The 19,822-nt window shown below is 61.6% G+C and overlaps 1 long non-coding RNA gene across 2 annotated transcripts in view; it reads left to right on the top strand.

Annotated features, from left to right (window-relative positions):
• Positions 1-19,822, top strand: part of LOC113597613 (uncharacterized) — a 96,549-nt gene that overhangs the window by 55,858 nt on the left and 20,869 nt on the right. For both annotated transcript variants that reach the window (XR_008289817.1, XR_003418400.2), the window contains exon 3: positions 14,260-14,335. This is a non-coding gene — a long non-coding RNA (uncharacterized LOC113597613). The remainder of the gene's footprint in view (positions 1-14,259; positions 14,336-19,822) is intronic.

Genomic DNA, 19,822 nt, shown 5'->3' with positions numbered 1-19,822 from the left:
GCCTGGACGGTGCGATCGCACCACGGACTCGCCAGTGCCAGTGCCGGGCTGTCTTGGGGACGACGCGTCCCTTTGCGGGAACGCTTGGCTCCAAGGTCAAAGAACAGAGCCCCTCTGGTGCGTGTTCTTTCTCCCCTCCCACCAGCCCCGGGCCCCGGGCCCCAGGCCCCAGGCCCCAGGCCCCAGCCCTCAGCCCTCGCCCTCGCCCTCGCCCTCGCCCTCGGGGGCATGAGTCTCCCCAGCGAGCAGGGTCTGTGTCCACCCGGGTGTCGTTCGGCCAGGGTTGGTAGAACTGACGCGCGGGAAGGGACCGGAAGGACTCTGGGGACGTGGAGACGAATATGGCGGGGTGGGGGGAGCGGGAAGGAGGCTGGCTGCTTTCCACAGGTGGGATGGAATCTTACATCCACTGGCTGGCCTAGGAAGAACGAGGTGCTGGGCCACAGGCTTGGGAGAACAGGCGGCTCCCGTCTGCAGGGCAGAAAGCGAAAACGTTCCCCGAGGGTTGAAGATGGACAAGTGTCTCGCCGGAGGAGAGCAAGTGACCTGGGTCCGTGCGGTTGTCAGGAGTCCCTTTATGCCCTTGGGCACACGGACCGGGGTAGAAACAGACATCCGCCGTACACCTTTATGAGCTCTTGCTGCGGGGTGTGTGGGCCACCTCCTGAGGGCGAAAAGCATGACGTCCAACTGTGCCGAAGTCCCCTTTTACTGCGGGACGGTGTGGGCGTGTCAGTCTGCACGCGCGCGCGCGCGTCTGTCTGCGCGAGAGTGTGTCCAAGCCTGCTTGTGGTGTGAGTTGAGGGTGTGTGTGTGTGAGATGAGGGTGTGTGTGTGTGTGTGTGTGTGTGTGTGTGTGTGAGCGAGCGAGGGAGGGAGGGAGGGAGGGAGGGAGTGTGGTCCTTCCTGGTTGGAATGTGCCCCAGGCACGAGAGGCGGGTTGTCAGGGTGCCCTTGAGAGGTCTGCGGTCAGGTGTTGGTCGTAGGTTATGGACCGATGAACGGGAGAGAAGACCACCGGCCCTGTGCGTTGGCCTTGTTACCGCCGTGCCAGAAAAGGCACGGGTCCTGGAGAGCGTGGGCACACCTGGGTGCTGCCCATGCCTGGCCTTGGCTCCCGTGGGAGCTGTCCAGGGATGGAGCCTGGGGCAAGCGTGAGGCCGCTTTGGCGTCGGTGGTGCGGCTCCAGGCCGCCCTCCCCAGTGACCCGTGGGTGCCACCGTCCGCGCCTGAACCGCGGGGGTGCCCCGGGGGTGAAGGGCCAGGGCCTCGGACCCGTACGTCCTCTGGCCGCGGGAAGCGGACGCCAGCGTTGACAGCACGGCTCCTGCCCGGGGGCCGGCGCAGACCTTGGCGTCTGGCTGCTAGAGGCTTCGGGGTCACGTCAGGCTGGCCCGTCGGGGAGTCCTGACCGAGGATGCCCGGGTGAGCGTGTGCCCCCGTCGGGCACCGACTGGCTGGATAGGGGTGGCCCGGGCGCTGGGTCCACGACCAGTGGGTCTCCTGAGGTCTCCTCCTGCAGGCCTCCAGGGGTCGCAGTGGCGCCCCGGAAAGGGTCAGGGCCAGCGCCGGGAGCCTCGGGGAGCCTCGATGCGCCGGCCTCGCGTTTGCTTTTGGGTCCCAAAGCGGGCTACATGGAGCCAGAGGGGACAAGGCTCCGCTCCCCGGAGCCTCAGGAGCCGGAGTGCTCCCCCAGGTGGCAGAGACCTGAGAGCCGCCATGTTGGAGCCCGGGGTGGACAGGGCCCGGCCTTTTTTCCTCGGCAAAGGGCGGAGGGAGAGGACCTGGGGGAAGGGCGCGTGGACATCCGTGGTGCAATACTGCCATCAAGCGGAACTCGTTGGCCATCCAGGCTTCCTCTGGAGGAGAGGCGTGGGAGTGAAGTGGGGAGTCCCGGGCGGGACAGAAGGGGCCGCGGTCCAAAGGTGCCCGGTCCTTTTAGCAGGCTCTCCACCCTGGTCCTTTGGTGACCGGCTGCGAAGCAAGCGTGGCATCCGGACGCAGACACAAAGGCCCCTCCTTGCCATTGCCCTCAACACTCTCATGGGACGTTGGAACCAGGTGGCCCAGAGAGTGACCCGTGTCAATGCAGATGCCTAGCGGGGGGCGGGGCGGTGGGGTGGGGTGGGGAGTGGACCACTCCCCAGACAGACACTTGGACAGACAGTTGAGTGGGAGATCAAGATCGGTGGTGCGCGGCCCCCGCCGGAGACCGTGTTATCCCCGGGCGTTCGCACCGCAGCTGCCCCGTGTGTGTGTGTGTGTGTGTGTGTGTGTGTGTGTGTGTGTGTGTGCGCGCGCGCGGCGTGTGTGTCGGGCGGCCGCTTCCTGGGCCCAGGCCTGGGTTTGGGGGGCCGTGGCGGGTCGTTGGGGGGGGGGAGGGGTGCAGCAGCGGAGCGAAGGAGGAGGGGGGCTGCCGCCACTTCTACTTTGGCTCGCCCTGGCTTCTGGCCTCTGTTCCTCCCCACACCCCGCGGGAGCCACCTGCACGTTCCTCACCCCCACCCCCCAAGACCAGCTCGAGGTCCCTGGACACCGGCTAGGCGGGGCCCCACACCTGAGCCTCACAGTGGGACACAGGGACATCAGGGTCCCGCCTCCTCCCCCAAGGCCAAGTGGCAGCAGCCCTCCCAGTGCCCGTGCCGTGCCGTGCCGTGCCGTGCCGTGCCTGTCTCGTGCAGGGCTTCTAGCCCCCACCTGCCCTCCACACCCCGGCCCCGCCGGGGCCGATCCTGCTCTTGCTCCCAAGGAAGGGACACGCGGCCAAGGGCTCACGGGCCAAGGGCCCAGCGCCCGTTGCCCCGGCCGGCCCGGGGTGCTCCTGGCCGCTTCGGGGCGGCTTCCAGGACTCCTCCAGTCCCGCCCAGACATGGCGGCCACCAGGGTCCCTGGCCCTGGCTTCCCGTGCCCGACCCGCAGGGGAGCCCGTTCTGGCGCTCTGTCGCGCCACCCGTCTCTGGAGCCTCCCGGGTCTCCCGCTGGTACTCTTCGCCTGGGAGTGGGGGGGGGGGGGGGGGCGGTTGGAGGGAGGACCCATCTCTCTCCCGCCTGGGACTTCACTCACAGGGAAGCCACAGCGCGGGGCTCACGGGATGGCCAACGACTTTCGCTTGATGGCAGTGTTGCACCACGAATGCCCACGCGCCCTTCCCCCAGGTCCTCTCCCTCCGCCCTTTGCGGAAGAAAAAAGGCCGGGCCCTGTCCACTCTGGCTCCAACATGGCGGCGCCCTCGTCTGGGCCACTTTGTGGCAACAGCTCCGCTTGTGTGGTGGCTCCGTGCAGCCGAGCCTGGTCCCCTGGGCAGCAAGGCCCAGGCCCCTAGGCCCAGATGCCCACTCAGGCAACCGTCCGCCTAGGCCGCGGTGGAGGCTCACGCTGTGGATCACAGCGCCCGCCCTTACGTGGAGACCCCGGCCGTGCCAATAGCCCACGTGTGGAAGAAGGTGCGGGCTGGGTCGTGCCTTCCCCTCCACACGCAGCCACATCCAGCCCCGGGAGTCCCCAAGCATCCACACGTGTCCGGGTCCCACGTCCACGTTCCTCCCTCCTCCCCCCCGGCCCCCCCCCCCAACTCCGGCCAACACCCACCGAGGGCCGAAGGCAGCCTGTGTCCCCTTCTCCTCACACAAGTCAACTTCAGCAAGGCTCTTTGGGCGCGGGGTGGGGGTGGGGGTGGAGGTTGGGGGTGGGGAGCGAGAAGCTGTGCCCCCTCCCCTCCTTTTTGGCCAAACCCCAGGGGCACGGTGTTGACATCCTGGAGATCTCCTTGTTCCCCCGCCCCTTGCCCGAGAGCCCCGGTGGGTGTCCTTTGGGCCCCGGGTCCAGCAGGTGCACCCGCAGACGTTGGGTCCACGGAACCGCAGAGCGCCCTGCGTGCGCTCTCGGGTGCCTACCCAGAGGACGGGAACTGGGTCACGCGGGCCCCGAGGCCGAGGAGCAGGGCTGCGCTGGGCTGCGCTGGGCTACCGTTGATACCCAGTGGGGCAAGGTGGGCCTCGATGGGGTGACTGTGGTGGGTGAGGTCCTTGTGGGCGGAGCGGTCCCGGGCGCACACGCACACCCTCCCCCTCGGTCAGGGTTCCCGAGATGGGCGCCGTGGGGGCCCGTGCCGGGGACTCTGTTTGGTGACCTGACAGCAAACACCCGGGTTCGGGGGCACCTGGGTGAGCCTCCCTTGGTGCGGCCCCGTCCCCGACGATCGATCGGGGCGGCTCGCGTCTCTTGGGACCAGACCCTTCCTTCCCCGTGCGGGTCGTTCCTCCCTCCCTGTCTCTCTCTGCGTGTCTCTGTCTCTTTCGTGGCCTTGCGTGGCTCCTGCTTGCGCTTTGAGGGTCCTCGGGGCCTTTGTGGTCAGAACGAAATCCCTCGGGAGGGTGGCAGCCGGTGGAGAATGGAGATGCTGGGTTTCCAGCCGGACTGGAGGGGCAACTAACTGTCCGGGAGCCTGCTTGGATGTCCCGGCAGCCCAGAGTGCCCGGAATGACCCTTTTGGACTTGAGGCCGGCCAAGGGTTTTCGTGTGCGGGTGCCAGGAGAGAATGTGCGGGCACAGGCCGCCTCGGGAGGGGCGGTGGACGTTCGTGGCCTTCCCGGACCGCCCGCCACCGCCGCCGCTGCCGCTGTAGGTCCCTTCGCGTGGGCCCGTGTCCGTGCCCGCGTGCCTGGACGGTGCGATCGCACCACGGACTCGCCAGTGCCAGTGCCGGGCTGTCTTGGGGACGACGCGTCCCTTTGCGGGAACGCTTGGCTCCAAGGTCAAAGAACAGAGCCCCTCTGGTGCGTGTTCTTTCTCCCCTCCCACCAGCCCCGGGCCCCGGGCCCCAGGCCCCAGGCCCCAGGCCCCAGCCCTCAGCCCTCGCCCTCGCCCTCGCCCTCGCCCTCGGGGGCATGAGTCTCCCCAGCGAGCAGGGTCTGTGTCCACCCGGGTGTCGTTCGGCCAGGGTTGGTAGAACTGACGCGCGGGAAGGGACCGGAAGGACTCTGGGGACGTGGAGACGAATATGGCGGGGTGGGGGGAGCGGGAAGGAGGCTGGCTGCTTTCCACAGGTGGGATGGAATCTTACATCCACTGGCTGGCCTAGGAAGAACGAGGTGCTGGGCCACAGGCTTGGGAGAACAGGCGGCTCCCGTCTGCAGGGCAGAAAGCGAAAACGTTCCCCGAGGGTTGAAGATGGACAAGTGTCTCGCCGGAGGAGAGCAAGTGACCTGGGTCCGTGCGGTTGTCAGGAGTCCCTTTATGCCCTTGGGCACACGGACCGGGGTAGAAACAGACATCCGCCGTACACCTTTATGAGCTCTTGCTGCGGGGTGTGTGGGCCACCTCCTGAGGGCGAAAAGCATGACGTCCAACTGTGCCGAAGTCCCCTTTTACTGCGGGACGGTGTGGGCGTGTCAGTCTGCACGCGCGCGCGCGCGCGTCTGTCTGCGCGAGAGTGTGTCCAAGCCTGCTTGTGGTGTGAGTTGAGGGTGTGTGTGTGTGAGATGAGGGTGTGTGTGTGTGTGTGTGTGTGTGTGTGTGTGTGTGAGCGAGCGAGGGAGGGAGGGAGGGAGGGAGGGAGTGTGGTCCTTCCTGGTTGGAATGTGCCCCAGGCACGAGAGGCGGGTTGTCAGGGTGCCCTTGAGAGGTCTGCGGTCAGGTGTTGGTCGTAGGTTATGGACCGATGAACGGGAGAGAAGACCACCGGCCCTGTGCGTTGGCCTTGTTACCGCCGTGCCAGAAAAGGCACGGGTCCTGGAGAGCGTGGGCACACCTGGGTGCTGCCCATGCCTGGCCTTGGCTCCCGTGGGAGCTGTCCAGGGATGGAGCCTGGGGCAAGCGTGAGGCCGCTTTGGCGTCGGTGGTGCGGCTCCAGGCCGCCCTCCCCAGTGACCCGTGGGTGCCACCGTCCGCGCCTGAACCGCGGGGGTGCCCCGGGGGTGAAGGGCCAGGGCCTCGGACCCGTACGTCCTCTGGCCGCGGGAAGCGGACGCCAGCGTTGACAGCACGGCTCCTGCCCGGGGGCCGGCGCAGACCTTGGCGTCTGGCTGCTAGAGGCTTCGGGGTCACGTCAGGCTGGCCCGTCGGGGAGTCCTGACCGAGGATGCCCGGGTGAGCGTGTGCCCCCGTCGGGCACCGACTGGCTGGATAGGGGTGGCCCGGGCGCTGGGTCCACGACCAGTGGGTCTCCTGAGGTCTCCTCCTGCAGGCCTCCAGGGGTCGCAGTGGCGCCCCGGAAAGGGTCAGGGCCAGCGCCGGGAGCCTCGGGGAGCCTCGATGCGCCGGCCTCGCGTTTGCTTTTGGGTCCCAAAGCGGGCTACATGGAGCCAGAGGGGACAAGGCTCCGCTCCCCGGAGCCTCAGGAGCCGGAGTGCTCCCCCAGGTGGCAGAGACCTGAGAGCCGCCATGTTGGAGCCCGGGGTGGACAGGGCCCGGCCTTTTTTCCTCGGCAAAGGGCGGAGGGAGAGGACCTGGGGGAAGGGCGCGTGGACATCCGTGGTGCAATACTGCCATCAAGCGGAACTCGTTGGCCATCCAGGCTTCCTCTGGAGGAGAGGCGTGGGAGTGAAGTGGGGAGTCCCGGGCGGGACAGAAGGGGCCGCGGTCCAAAGGTGCCCGGTCCTTTTAGCAGGCTCTCCACCCTGGTCCTTTGGTGACCGGCTGCGAAGCAAGCGTGGCATCCGGACGCAGACACAAAGGCCCCTCCTTGCCATTGCCCTCAACACTCTCATGGGACGTTGGAACCAGGTGGCCCAGAGAGTGACCCGTGTCAATGCAGATGCCTAGCGGGGGGCGGGGCGGTGGGGTGGGGTGGGGAGTGGACCACTCCCCAGACAGACACTTGGACAGACAGTTGAGTGGGAGATCAAGATCGGTGGTGCGCGGCCCCCGCCGGAGACCGTGTTATCCCCGGGCGTTCGCACCGCAGCTGCCCCGTGTGTGTGTGTGTGTGTGTGTGTGTGTGTGTGTGTGTGTGTGTCTGCGCGCGCGCGCGCTGTGTGTCGGGCGGCCGCTTCCTGGGCCCAGGCCTGGGTTTGGGGGGCCGTGGCGGGTCGTTGGGGGGGGGGAGGGGTGCAGCAGCGGAGCGAAGGAGGAGGGGGGCTGCCGCCACTTCTACTTTGGCTCGCCCTGGCTTCTGGACTCTGTTCCTCCCCACACCCCGCGGGAGCCACCTGCACGTTCCTCACCCCCACCCCCCAAGACCAGCTCGAGGTCCCTGGACACCGGCTAGGCGGGGCCCCACACCTGAGCCTCACAGTGGGACACAGGGACATCAGGGTCCCGCCTCCTCCCCCAAGGCCAAGTGGCAGCAGCCCTCCCAGTGCCCGTGCCGTGCCGTGCCGTGCCGTGCCGTGCCTGTCTCGTGCAGGGCTTCTAGCCCCCACCTGCCCTCCACACCCCGGCCCCGCCGGGGCCGATCCTGCTCTTGCTCCCAAGGAAGGGACACGCGGCCAAGGGCTCACGGGCCAAGGGCCCAGCGCCCGTTGCCCCGGCCGGCCCGGGGTGCTCCTGGCCGCTTCGGGGCGGCTTCCAGGACTCCTCCAGTCCCGCCCAGACATGGCGGCCACCAGGGTCCCTGGCCCTGGCTTCCCGTGCCCGACCCGCAGGGGAGCCCGTTCTGGCGCTCTGTCGCGCCACCCGTCTCTGGAGCCTCCCGGGTCTCCCGCTGGTACTCTTCGCCTGGGAGTGGGGGGGAGGGGGGGGGGGCGGTTGGAGGGGAGGACCCATCTCTCTCCCGCCTGGGACTTCACTCACAGGGAAGCCACAGCGCGGGGCTCACGGGATGGCCAACGACTTTCGCTTGATGGCAGTGTTGCACCACGAATGCCCACGCGCCCTTCCCCCAGGTCCTCTCCCTCCGCCCTTTGCGGAAGAAAAAAGGCCGGGCCCTGTCCACTCTGGCTCCAACATGGCGGCGCCCTCGTCTGGGCCACTTTGTGGCAACAGCTCCGCTTGTGTGGTGGCTCCGTGCAGCCGAGCCTGGTCCCCTGGGCAGCAAGGCCCAGGCCCCTAGGCCCAGATGCCCACTCAGGCAACCGTCCGCCTAGGCCGCGGTGGAGGCTCACGCTGTGGATCACAGCGCCCGCCCTTACGTGGAGACCCCGGCCGTGCCAATAGCCCACGTGTGGAAGAAGGTGCGGGCTGGGTCGTGCCTTCCCCTCCACACGCAGCCACATCCAGCCCCGGGAGTCCCCAAGCATCCACACGTGTCCGGGTCCCACGTCCACGTTCCTCCCTCCTCCCCCCCGGCCCCCCCCCCCAACTCCGGCCAACACCCACCGAGGGCCGAAGGCAGCCTGTGTCCCCTTCTCCTCACACAAGTCAACTTCAGCAAGGCTCTTTGGGCGCGGGGTGGGGGTGGGGGTGGAGGTTGGGGGTGGGGAGCGAGAAGCTGTGCCCCCTCCCCTCCTTTTTGGCCAAACCCCAGGGGCACGGTGTTGACATCCTGGAGATCTCCTTGTTCCCCCGCCCCTTGCCCGAGAGCCCCGGTGGGTGTCCTTTGGGCCCCGGGTCCAGCAGGTGCACCCGCAGACGTTGGGTCCACGGAACCGCAGAGCGCCCTGCGTGCGCTCTCGGGTGCCTACCCAGAGGACGGGAACTGGGTCACGCGGGCCCCGAGGCCGAGGAGCAGGGCTGCGCTGGGCTGCGCTGGGCTACCGTTGATACCCAGTGGGGCAAGGTGGGCCTCGATGGGGTGACTGTGGTGGGTGAGGTCCTTGTGGGCGGAGCGGTCCCGGGCGCACACGCACACCCTCCCCCTCGGTCAGGGTTCCCGAGATGGGCGCCGTGGGGGCCCGTGCCGGGGACTCTGTTTGGTGACCTGACAGCAAACACCCGGGTTCGGGGGCACCTGGGTGAGCCTCCCTTGGTGCGGCCCCGTCCCCGACGATCGATCGGGGCGGCTCGCGTCTCTTGGGACCAGACCCTTCCTTCCCCGTGCGGGTCGTTCCTCCCTCCCTGTCTCTCTCTGCGTGTCTCTGTCTCTTTCGTGGCCTTGCGTGGCTCCTGCTTGCGCTTTGAGGGTCCTCGGGGCCTTTGTGGTCAGAACGAAATCCCTCGGGAGGGTGGCAGCCGGTGGAGAATGGAGATGCTGGGTTTCCAGCCGGACTGGAGGGGCAACTAACTGTCCGGGAGCCTGCTTGGATGTCCCGGCAGCCCAGAGTGCCCGGAATGACCCTTTTGGACTTGAGGCCGGCCAAGGGTTTTCGTGTGCGGGTGCCAGGAGAGAATGTGCGGGCACAGGCCGCCTCGGGAGGGGCGGTGGACGTTCGTGGCCTTCCCGGACCGCCCGCCACCGCCGCCGCTGCCGCTGTAGGTCCCTTCGCGTGGGCCCGTGTCCGTGCCCGCGTGCCTGGACGGTGCGATCGCACCACGGACTCGCCAGTGCCAGTGCCGGGCTGTCTTGGGGACGACGCGTCCCTTTGCGGGAACGCTTGGCTCCAAGGTCAAAGAACAGAGCCCCTCTGGTGCGTGTTCTTTCTCCCCTCCCACCAGCCCCGGGCCCCGGGCCCCAGGCCCCAGGCCCCAGGCCCCAGCCCTCAGCCCTCGCCCTCGCCCTCGCCCTCGCCCTCGGGGGCATGAGTCTCCCCAGCGAGCAGGGTCTGTGTCCACCCGGGTGTCGTTCGGCCAGGGTTGGTAGAACTGACGCGCGGGAAGGGACCGGAAGGACTCTGGGGACGTGGAGACGAATATGGCGGGGTGGGGGGAGCGGGAAGGAGGCTGGCTGCTTTCCACAGGTGGGATGGAATCTTACATCCACTGGCTGGCCTAGGAAGAACGAGGTGCTGGGCCACAGGCTTGGGAGAACAGGCGGCTCCCGTCTGCAGGGCAGAAAGCGAAAACGTTCCCCGAGGGTTGAAGATGGACAAGTGTCTCGCCGGAGGAGAGCAAGTGACCTGGGTCCGTGCGGTTGTCAGGAGTCCCTTTATGCCCTTGGGCACACGGACCGGGGTAGAAACAGACATCCGCCGTACACCTTTATGAGCTCTTGCTGCGGGGTGTGTGGGCCACCTCCTGAGGGCGAAAAGCATGACGTCCAACTGTGCCGAAGTCCCCTTTTACTGCGGGACGGTGTGGGCGTGTCAGTCTGCACGCGCGCGCGCGCGTCTGTCTGCGCGAGAGTGTGTCCAAGCCTGCTTGTGGTGTGAGTTGAGGGTGTGTGTGTGTGAGATGAGGGTGTGTGTGTGTGTGTGTGTGTGTGTGTGTGTGTGAGCGAGCGAGGGAGGGAGGGAGGGAGGGAGGGAGTGTGGTCCTTCCTGGTTGGAATGTGCCCCAGGCACGAGAGGCGGGTTGTCAGGGTGCCCTTGAGAGGTCTGCGGTCAGGTGTTGGTCGTAGGTTATGGACCGATGAACGGGAGAGAAGACCACCGGCCCTGTGCGTTGGCCTTGTTACCGCCGTGCCAGAAAAGGCACGGGTCCTGGAGAGCGTGGGCACACCTGGGTGCTGCCCATGCCTGGCCTTGGCTCCCGTGGGAGCTGTCCAGGGATGGAGCCTGGGGCAAGCGTGAGGCCGCTTTGGCGTCGGTGGTGCGGCTCCAGGCCGCCCTCCCCAGTGACCCGTGGGTGCCACCGTCCGCGCCTGAACCGCGGGGGTGCCCCGGGGGTGAAGGGCCAGGGCCTCGGACCCGTACGTCCTCTGGCCGCGGGAAGCGGACGCCAGCGTTGACAGCACGGCTCCTGCCCGGGGGCCGGCGCAGACCTTGGCGTCTGGCTGCTAGAGGCTTCGGGGGTCACGTCAGGCTGGCCCGTCGGGGAGTCCTGACCGAGGATGCCCGGGTGAGCGTGTGCCCCCGTCGGGCACCGACTGGCTGGATAGGGGTGGCCCGGGCGCTGGGTCCACGACCAGTGGGTCTCCTGAGGTCTCCTCCTGCAGGCCTCCAGGGGTCGCAGTGGCGCCCCGGAAAGGGTCAGGGCCAGCGCCGGGAGCCTCGGGGAGCCTCGATGCGCCGGCCTCGCGTTTGCTTTTGGGTCCCAAAGCGGGCTACATGGAGCCAGAGGGGACAAGGCTCCGCTCCCCGGAGCCTCAGGAGCCGGAGTGCTCCCCCAGGTGGCAGAGACCTGAGAGCCGCCATGTTGGAGCCCGGGGTGGACAGGGCCCGGCCTTTTTTCCTCGGCAAAGGGCGGAGGGAGAGGACCTGGGGGAAGGGCGCGTGGACATCCGTGGTGCAATACTGCCATCAAGCGGAACTCGTTGGCCATCCAGGCTTCCTCTGGAGGAGAGGCGTGGGAGTGAAGTGGGGAGTCCCGGGCGGGACAGAAGGGGCCGCGGTCCAAAGGTGCCCGGTCCTTTTAGCAGGCTCTCCACCCTGGTCCTTTGGTGACCGGCTGCGAAGCAAGCGTGGCATCCGGACGCAGACACAAAGGCCCCTCCTTGCCATTGCCCTCAACACTCTCATGGGACGTTGGAACCAGGTGGCCCAGAGAGTGACCCGTGTCAATGCAGATGCCTAGCGGGGGGGGGGGCGGTGGGGTGGGGTGGGGAGTGGACCACTCCCCAGACAGACACTTGGACAGACAGTTGAGTGGGAGATCAAGATCGGTGGTGCGCGGCCCCCGCCGGAGACCGTGTTATCCCCGGGCGTTCGCACCGCAGCTGCCCCGTGTGTGTGTGTGTGTGTGTGTGTGTGTGTGTGGTGTGGTGCGCGCTGCGCGCGCGCGCGCGTGTGTGTCGGGCGGCCGCTTCCTGGGCCCAGGCCTGGGTTTGGGGGGCCGTGGCGGGTCGTTGGGGGGGGGGGAGGGGTGCAGCAGCGGAGCGAAGGAGGAGGGGGGCTGCCGCCACTTCTACTTTGGCTCGCCCTGGCTTCTGGACTCTGTTCCTCCCCACACCCCGCGGGAGCCACCTGCACGTTCCTCACCCCCACCCCCCAAGACCAGCTCGAGGTCCCTGGACACCGGCTAGGCGGGGCCCCACACCTGAGCCTCACAGTGGGACACAGGGACATCAGGGTCCCGCCTCCTCCCCCAAGGCCAAGTGGCAGCAGCCCTCCCAGTGCCCGTGCCGTGCCGTGCCGTGCCGTGCCGTGCCTGTCTCGTGCAGGGCTTCTAGCCCCCACCTGCCCTCCACACCCCGGCCCCGCCGGGGCCGATCCTGCTCTTGCTCCCAAGGAAGGGACACGCGGCCAAGGGCTCACGGGCCAAGGGCCCAGCGCCCGTTGCCCCGGCCGGCCCGGGGTGCTCCTGGCCGCTTCGGGGCGGCCTCTTCCCCTCCAGTCCCGCCCAGACATGGCGGCCACCAGGGTCCCTGGCCCTGGCTTCCCGTGCCCGACCCGCAGGGGAGCCCGTTCTGGCGCTCTGTCGCGCCACCCGTCTCTGGAGCCTCCCGGGTCTCCCGCTGGTACTCTTCGCCTGGGAGTGGGGGGGGGGGGGGGGGGGCGGTTGGAGGGAGGACCCATCTCTCTCCCGCCTGGGACTTCACTCACAGGGAAGCCACAGCGCGGGGCTCACGGGATGGCCAACGACTTTCGCTTGATGGCAGTGTTGCACCACGAATGCCCACGCGCCCTTCCCCCAGGTCCTCTCCCTCCGCCCTTTGCGGAAGAAAAAAGGCCGGGCCCTGTCCACTCTGGCTCCAACATGGCGGCGCCCTCGTCTGGGCCACTTTGTGGCAACAGCTCCGCTTGTGTGGTGGCTCCGTGCAGCCGAGCCTGGTCCCCTGGGCAGCAAGGCCCAGGCCCCTAGGCCCAGATGCCCACTCAGGCAACCGTCCGCCTAGGCCGCGGTGGAGGCTCACGCTGTGGATCACAGCGCCCGCCCTTACGTGGAGACCCCGGCCGTGCCAATAGCCCACGTGTGGAAGAAGGTGCGGGCTGGGTCGTGCCTTCCCCTCCACACGCAGCCACATCCAGCCCCGGGAGTCCCCAAGCATCCACACGTGTCCGGGTCCCACGTCCACGTTCCTCCCTCCTCCCCCCCGGCCCCCCCCCCCCAACTCCGGCCAACACCCACCGAGGGCCGAAGGCAGCCTGTGTCCCCTTCTCCTCACACAAGTCAACTTCAGCAAGGCTCTTTGGGCGCGGGGTGGGGGTGGGGGTGGAGGTTGGGGGTGGGGAGCGAGAAGCTGTGCCCCCTCCCCTCCTTTTTGGCCAAACCCCAGGGGCACGGTGTTGACATCCTGGAGATCTCCTTGTTCCCCCGCCCCTTGCCCGAGAGCCCCGGTGGGTGTCCTTTGGGCCCCGGGTCCAGCAGGTGCACCCGCAGACGTTGGGTCCACGGAACCGCAGAGCGCCCTGCGTGCGCTCTCGGGTGCCTACCCAGAGGACGGGAACTGGGTCACGCGGGCCCCGAGGCCGAGGAGCAGGGCTGCGCTGGGCTGCGCTGGGCTACCGTTGATACCCAGTGGGGCAAGGTGGGCCTCGATGGGGTGACTGTGGTGGGTGAGGTCCTTGTGGGCGGAGCGGTCCCGGGCGCACACGCACACCCTCCCCCTCGGTCAGGGTTCCCGAGATGGGCGCCGTGGGGGCCCGTGCCGGGGACTCTGTTTGGTGACCTGACAGCAAACACCCGGGTTCGGGGGCACCTGGGTGAGCCTCCCTTGGTGCGGCCCCGTCCCCGACGATCGATCGGGGCGGCTCGCGTCTCTTGGGACCAGACCCTTCCTTCCCCGTGCGGGTCGTTCCTCCCTCCCTGTCTCTCTCTGCGTGTCTCTGTCTCTTTCGTGGCCTTGCGTGGCTCCTGCTTGCGCTTTGAGGGTCCTCGGGGCCTTTGTGGTCAGAACGAAATCCCTCGGGAGGGTGGCAGCCGGTGGAGAATGGAGATAGCTGGTTTCCACCGGACTGGAGGGGCAACTAACTGTCCGGGAAGCCTGCTTATGGTTATGTCGCCAGCCCCGAGTGCCCGGAATTACCCTTATTTGGACTTGAGGCCGGCCAAGGGTTTATTCGTGAGCGGGTGCCAGGAGAGAGAATGTTGCGGGCACTGGCCGCCTCGGAGGGCGGTGTGGACGTTCGTGGCGTACCCGGACCGCTAGACTTTGTAGTTAGGGACAGGCAACTACTTTGAAAATTTGGCCACGTGTTGTCAGTGGGGACGAGGCTGAGCTTGCTGGAGCCTCAGAAAGGGGAGCTGCTCCTGTATAGTTACTGATATATCTGCATGGGTATATTGGAACTAGGGTTGACAATGCCTGCCCCTTTTTTTGTTTGTTTGTTTGTTTGTTTGTTTGTTTTTAGCAGTGAGGTAAGTGAGGGGATCTTGGGAAGGGCTGTTGGACATATGTAGTGCAGTACTGCCATCAACCTGATCCCGCTGGTGTTCTCTTTATTCCGTGTTGGCTGTTTCTGCAGGAGTGATTTGATTTCACGTTGCGTTCTCAGATTGGACATAAATTTGGACTTCTTGCCTTCCCTCATCTGTTTGAAGGTAGGTAGTTTTTCCTGGGCTCCCCATGTGGTTTTAGTCATTTTATCAGACTGAGGAAGAAGTCTTAATGCCCTGTAAGTCAATCCCAGAAATTCAAGGGTTGAGACCCTTGTTTCTCCTACTTCTAGAAGGCAGTACTAGAGTGGCTGTAGTAATGGGAATGGAGAAAAGACTTTTGACCTGGGGCATTCCCCTTTTCTCTCTGTGTTTTTGGCACATTCCCCTTTCCATAGGAGTAAGAGCATGAAAGGCCTGGGGGGTATAGACCTCTCTGGAATCCTCACTCTTGGATATGCTACAACCATTTTAAAGGTTGTCATGGGCACTCGCAGCATGGCTCCCTTTTGGGCAGCATGGAAGCAGGACCTGTAAAACCATTAGATACTTAGATACATTTGCACATGTGGATGTTTCCCATTCTTGAATTTGCTCTTCTATGCGTCTAGAGGTTTAGTTTGGCATAGTCATGTAGTTGGCTACGCAACCTATGTTGCGGCTCCTTTCTGACCTCCAGATTAACTCTTTGGGCCCCTGTCTATTTTTGAACCTTGAGAGCTCCATGAGAATAGAAGTATATGTTTTGGGTCCTACAGTCTTCTTGTAGGCTTGTCAGACCTTTCTATTTTCATATTGGTTTCCATTGTTCATCACAGACCTTTGTGTCTGCCTGCTTGAATCCTCTTGGTCAGACTGGCCTTCCAGTGACTTCTTATAATTTCTGTTGTGATAGTGCCCTGCTCCCATTGTTTGGTGGTGGCCAGAATACTGTGCTTACACTCATCATGTTTCTTGAGGCCTTAGAAAACCCTAGACAGGCAATGAACTGTCCACAAATGTATTCTTGACGGTCACTGTGGTGTCTCAATGGAGTGTCATTGTATGTTTTTTTTTTTGTTTCATGAAGGCAGTCTACGTGAATACTACAGAGGTCAGGTCCTATGTGGTGGAGCAGCAGACTTTGAGGCAAACATTCACCAGCCCAAAGTCACCATGATGGTGACTTCTTGTGTTAGCCAGAATGGACCCAGGTGGCATTTGTTGTTGTTGTTGTTGTTGTTTTTCCTTGTTAGCTAAGGGTAGAGTGAGAGCGGTTTGCATGGAAGAATAGTTGGCATTTCTTGTGCCATACTGCTACTGGTAGTAAATAGAGAGTTAGCGCTCACAGTCACGTTGCTCCTGAGGAGTGACGAGTGAAGTGTAGGCCACGGAAGTGGGTCCCCAGGATGTCAAATGCCCCAGTAGGCCCTGGGGAAAGTGAAGCCCAAGATCAGGTGAGGCCTTGGAAGCTCCAGAGACAGGCAGAAGCAAAATCACAGAGCGTGGCTTCTTGGTTGGCCTTTTATGAGAAGCCAAGCTTCAAAACCTAGAAGCAGCCATCTCTGTGCCAGTCTAGAGCAATTCTCTCTGAAGGAGTCCTGGCCAGGGTTTTGGGGGCATTTGGCCACATTTACCTTATCCTTAGTGCATAAGCAACTTTGGCCTGTGTGGGCCCAGTGCTTTGGAAGCCTCTAGTGGCACCTGAGGGCCAAGCCAAAGACTAGCGAGAGCTCTAGTGTCAGGCTTCCATCGCAGCTATAGATAGGCCAAGTGATGAACCTCTGTTGAACTCAGGAGTAGAGGTGGAGCCTGACTTAACAGTACCAAAGAGGCCTGACACAGAGTAAGAGTCCCATGAGTCCAGAAGAGAACTACCTTCACCAGGGCAAAGGAGTCAGGCTTGATGGAGACCTTCTGACCCTAAAATGGAATCAGCAGCTGAGGTGCCATCACCTGGGGTCTCCAAGGATTCTGGCACAGGACTGTCTACAGAGCTCCTGGAGCCACCTCCCCAAGAGCAGAGGACAGGAGAGGAACAGAGTAATGAGGACACCCTTGGCCATTCATTTGCATTCCTTAGCTTTCTTAGCCACCTTCCCCAAGAAGCACTGTGACTCCCATCCGGAATGAGAAGGAATGGCCCTGGCGTCTATTCAAGCCTGGCTGTCCAGGTCTCAACCCCATGCTCCCCTATGCAGCTGAGGAATCAAAAGGTCTGAAGACATTGCCCAAAAACTCAGAGCTGTTGGGTTGAAGGAACCCAACCCTCCTCTTCCCTAGATGTGCCACAGATCAAGCATGTCTACCAAAGACAGGATCGAGACACATACTCCCAGGCACACAGCCTTTTCCTCTAGACCCTGACTGTCCTTACATATAGCCCACTTCTGGAAGAACATCTGGGGTGGCGCTTGCCCTTTGCTTAGCTCTTACCTGTTGGCTGTCAGTAGGGGAGCAAGTCTCCAGGCTCTACTTTTCTCTGCACACACACCCTCTGTTTTCACCCTTACTGGAAAAATTCTGAAACCTGCTCCTTGACTTTCATTTCATACCTGTGAGCCACCTGAAAGTGGCTAGCTGCCCTATGTGGGCTGACCCTTCTGGGGTCAACTTTCTTTGCCAAGCCTTGGGTCCAGGTCCCGACTTACGATCTGATTGGTCCCCAGTTTAAAGTGGTTTTGGGGTGACTGGCTGGCTCAGTAGAACATATGACTCTTGATCTCGAGGTCATCAGTTCGAGCCCCACATTGGACATGGAGATTACTTTAAAAACAAAACCAATAAAATATAACACTTGAGGCACCTGATTGGCTCAGTTGGTAGAGCATGCAACTTTTGATCTGGGGGTTGTAAGTTCGAGCCTCACGTTGGGCATACTTAAACAAACCAACAAAACAGAAAAATAAAATGGTCTTAGTGTGCTCCTCTGGCCAGGGCCAATGTCTGCACCCATAGAACATGGACCCTGTGTGGGAAATCTCAGGCATCTCCTCATAGAAGAGGGCCCAGGTCATGCACCCCTACACTGAGAGAGCGAGCCCAGGGTGTTTCTGGGCTGCAACATTTCTGACAAGTACTGCAGGAAACAGACCTGCATCCATCCAGTCAGGAGAAAGATGTACTAAACTTTGTCCTATCTTCTCCTGTTCCATCCCATTATATCCTGAGTGGGTATCCACACCCTGTATCATATGTGAGAAGTTAGGCCTTCTTGGATACTGTGGGGCATGGCACCCAGCCTCTTTTACATGGGAGACAAAATACAAAAGTCCTAACTCCTGCTCCAACCTACAACTTGAGTTGCTCTTCCTTATCTAAGTCTAGTACCAGATAATCAAGAAATTCTCCATCCTGTCTGCAAAATGCTGCCCCTGAGAGGGTGGCCACTTCCTACCCTTTCCCCTGTTTAAGTGGTTTTTGAGCCTAGAGCTTCTGGTCCAGCGTTCCCCATGTCCCTGAGACCCCAGGGAACACACTGGCCTCTGCATTAAAGGCAAGGATTGACTGGCCAGACATCCTGGAGTGGGAGGCTTAGTAATTTGTTAACATGGTGGCTCTCGAGGCCATGCCCCCTCAGCCTGGGGAGACGAGAGGCCTGAGGTAGGCAGCCTGGTACACTGGGGCTCCTTGTTGGGTGAGCCCAGTTCCATCCACCCTGTGTCACTTCTCCAGTGATTCTGGAAGTGCACCCATTCGCTTTGTCCAGCCCAGAATCTTGTGGGTGTCTCAAACCCACCCTTCCTCCCCTCACAGGCCTTCCTGAGAAGCACAGACAGGTGCTGCAGACTCTGCTCAAAAAGATTCCACTTGATGGCACTCTTGTTCCAGGAATGCCTTCCCTGGTTGCTCTGGGGCCTTCCCTCCCCCACTTAGTGTGTCAAAAAGGGCTCAAGGAGGCTCAAGAGTTCTCTAACCCCAAGTCGGGTTGGCTGTACTGGGGTGTTGGGAGGTACTATTGTCTCTTTTTTGGGGGTTTCTTGGTGGTGGTAGGAATACACCTCTAATGACATCCACAGGAATATGTGCATGTGTAGATCCAGTTCCACATCTCTCTAGGAGTTTTATGTGCACATTTCTTGGGAGCAAGGACCGATTTTTCTCTGTACACTTGTGCGTTGATGTCCAAATGGGCAAATATAGGTGGAATTCTCACTTTCCAAGGACACTGATTTGTAGCAGTAGGTGTCACGATGACCTGGATGTCCCCCATTCTCCTTGAGGTATTGCCTCTCTCCTGTGCTCAGCCAGGTACTACATCTAGCTTAAGTGCTTGGGAGCAGGCCCTGGAGGGAATAGGCCATTGTGGCAGCAAGAGGAACTGACAAGGTCAAGTTCAGGTTAGAAGACAGAGAAGTGGATTACCTAGGCTCACTCGAGGAGTCTCAGGCAGTCATTCTTCCCAGGATGTCCCAGGATGATTGTGGGTGGGTGCAGGGCGTTTGGGTCCATGGGACAGGCGTAGAGCCTAGTGACTCCATCCACGTAGTCAGATGACCTGGGTGAGGGCCATTTTTCAGGGAATCCTTCTGGGAAGCCACCCTTGGTAGTGGGTATTCTACCCTCAATACCCATGTTCATTCACCATTCATTCATAAATACATATATATACATAAATGTGTGTTTCTGTGTGTATATACCTATACATCTGACCCTTGAAGAACGTGGGTTTGAACTGCATTGATCCTGAATTGCAGGACTCTACTTAAATATGCAGATTGTTTTAAATGAGTATGGTACAGTATTGTAAATGTGTTTTCCTTACGATTTTCTTTTTTAAATTTATTGTTATTTTTAAATTGTTAATTCTAATATAATTAGCTTATAGCATTATATTAGTTGTAGGTGTGTAATATAGTGATTGAATAATTCTGTATATTATTTAGTGCTCATCAAGATGAGTGTACTCTTAATCCCCTATCACCTATTTTACCCATCCCCCCACCCACTTCCCATCTGGTAACCATAGTTAAGAGTCTGTTTTTTTGTTTCTGTTTTTTTCTTTGTTTTCTTTTGTTTTTTAAATTTCACATATAAGTGAAATCGTGTTGTCTTTCTCTTACCTGTTTCAGTTAGCATTATACTTCTAGATCCATCCGTGTTGTTGGAAATGGCAAGATTTCATTTTTTTATGACTGAATACTATTCCACTGTGTGTGTGTGTGTGTGTGTGTGTGTGTCCCACATTTTCATTGTCCCAATGGACGCTTAAGCTGCTTCCATAATTTGGCTGTTATAAATAATGCTGCAGTAAATATATATTTTTGGTTAAATACCCAGCAGTGGAATTACTAGATTATATGCTAATTCTATTTTTAAAATTTGGGGGAACTTCCAGACTGTTTTCCACAGTGGCTACACCTGGTTACATTCCCACCAACAGTGCATGAGGGTTCCTTTTCCTCCACAACCTCATCAACACTTACTATTGCCTGTGTTTTTGATTTTAGCTATTCTGACAGATGAGAGGTGATATCTCGTTGTGGGTTTGATTTGTATTTTCCTGTTGATGAGTCACATTGAGCATCTTTTCATATATCTGTTGGACATCTGTATGTCTTCTTTGGAGAAACCTCTGTTCATGTCTTCTGGCCGTCTTTATTTTTATTTTTTATGTTTTTAAAAAAATATTTAGTTATTTTGGGGAGAGTGCAAGTGGGAAGGGGGACAGAG

The sequence above is a fragment of the Acinonyx jubatus genome, chromosome X (assembly GCF_027475565.1).
Source record: "Acinonyx jubatus isolate Ajub_Pintada_27869175 chromosome X, VMU_Ajub_asm_v1.0, whole genome shotgun sequence".
Taxonomy (NCBI): Eukaryota; Metazoa; Chordata; class Mammalia; order Carnivora; family Felidae; genus Acinonyx; species Acinonyx jubatus.
This window is presented reverse-complemented; position numbering and strand designations above follow the sequence as displayed.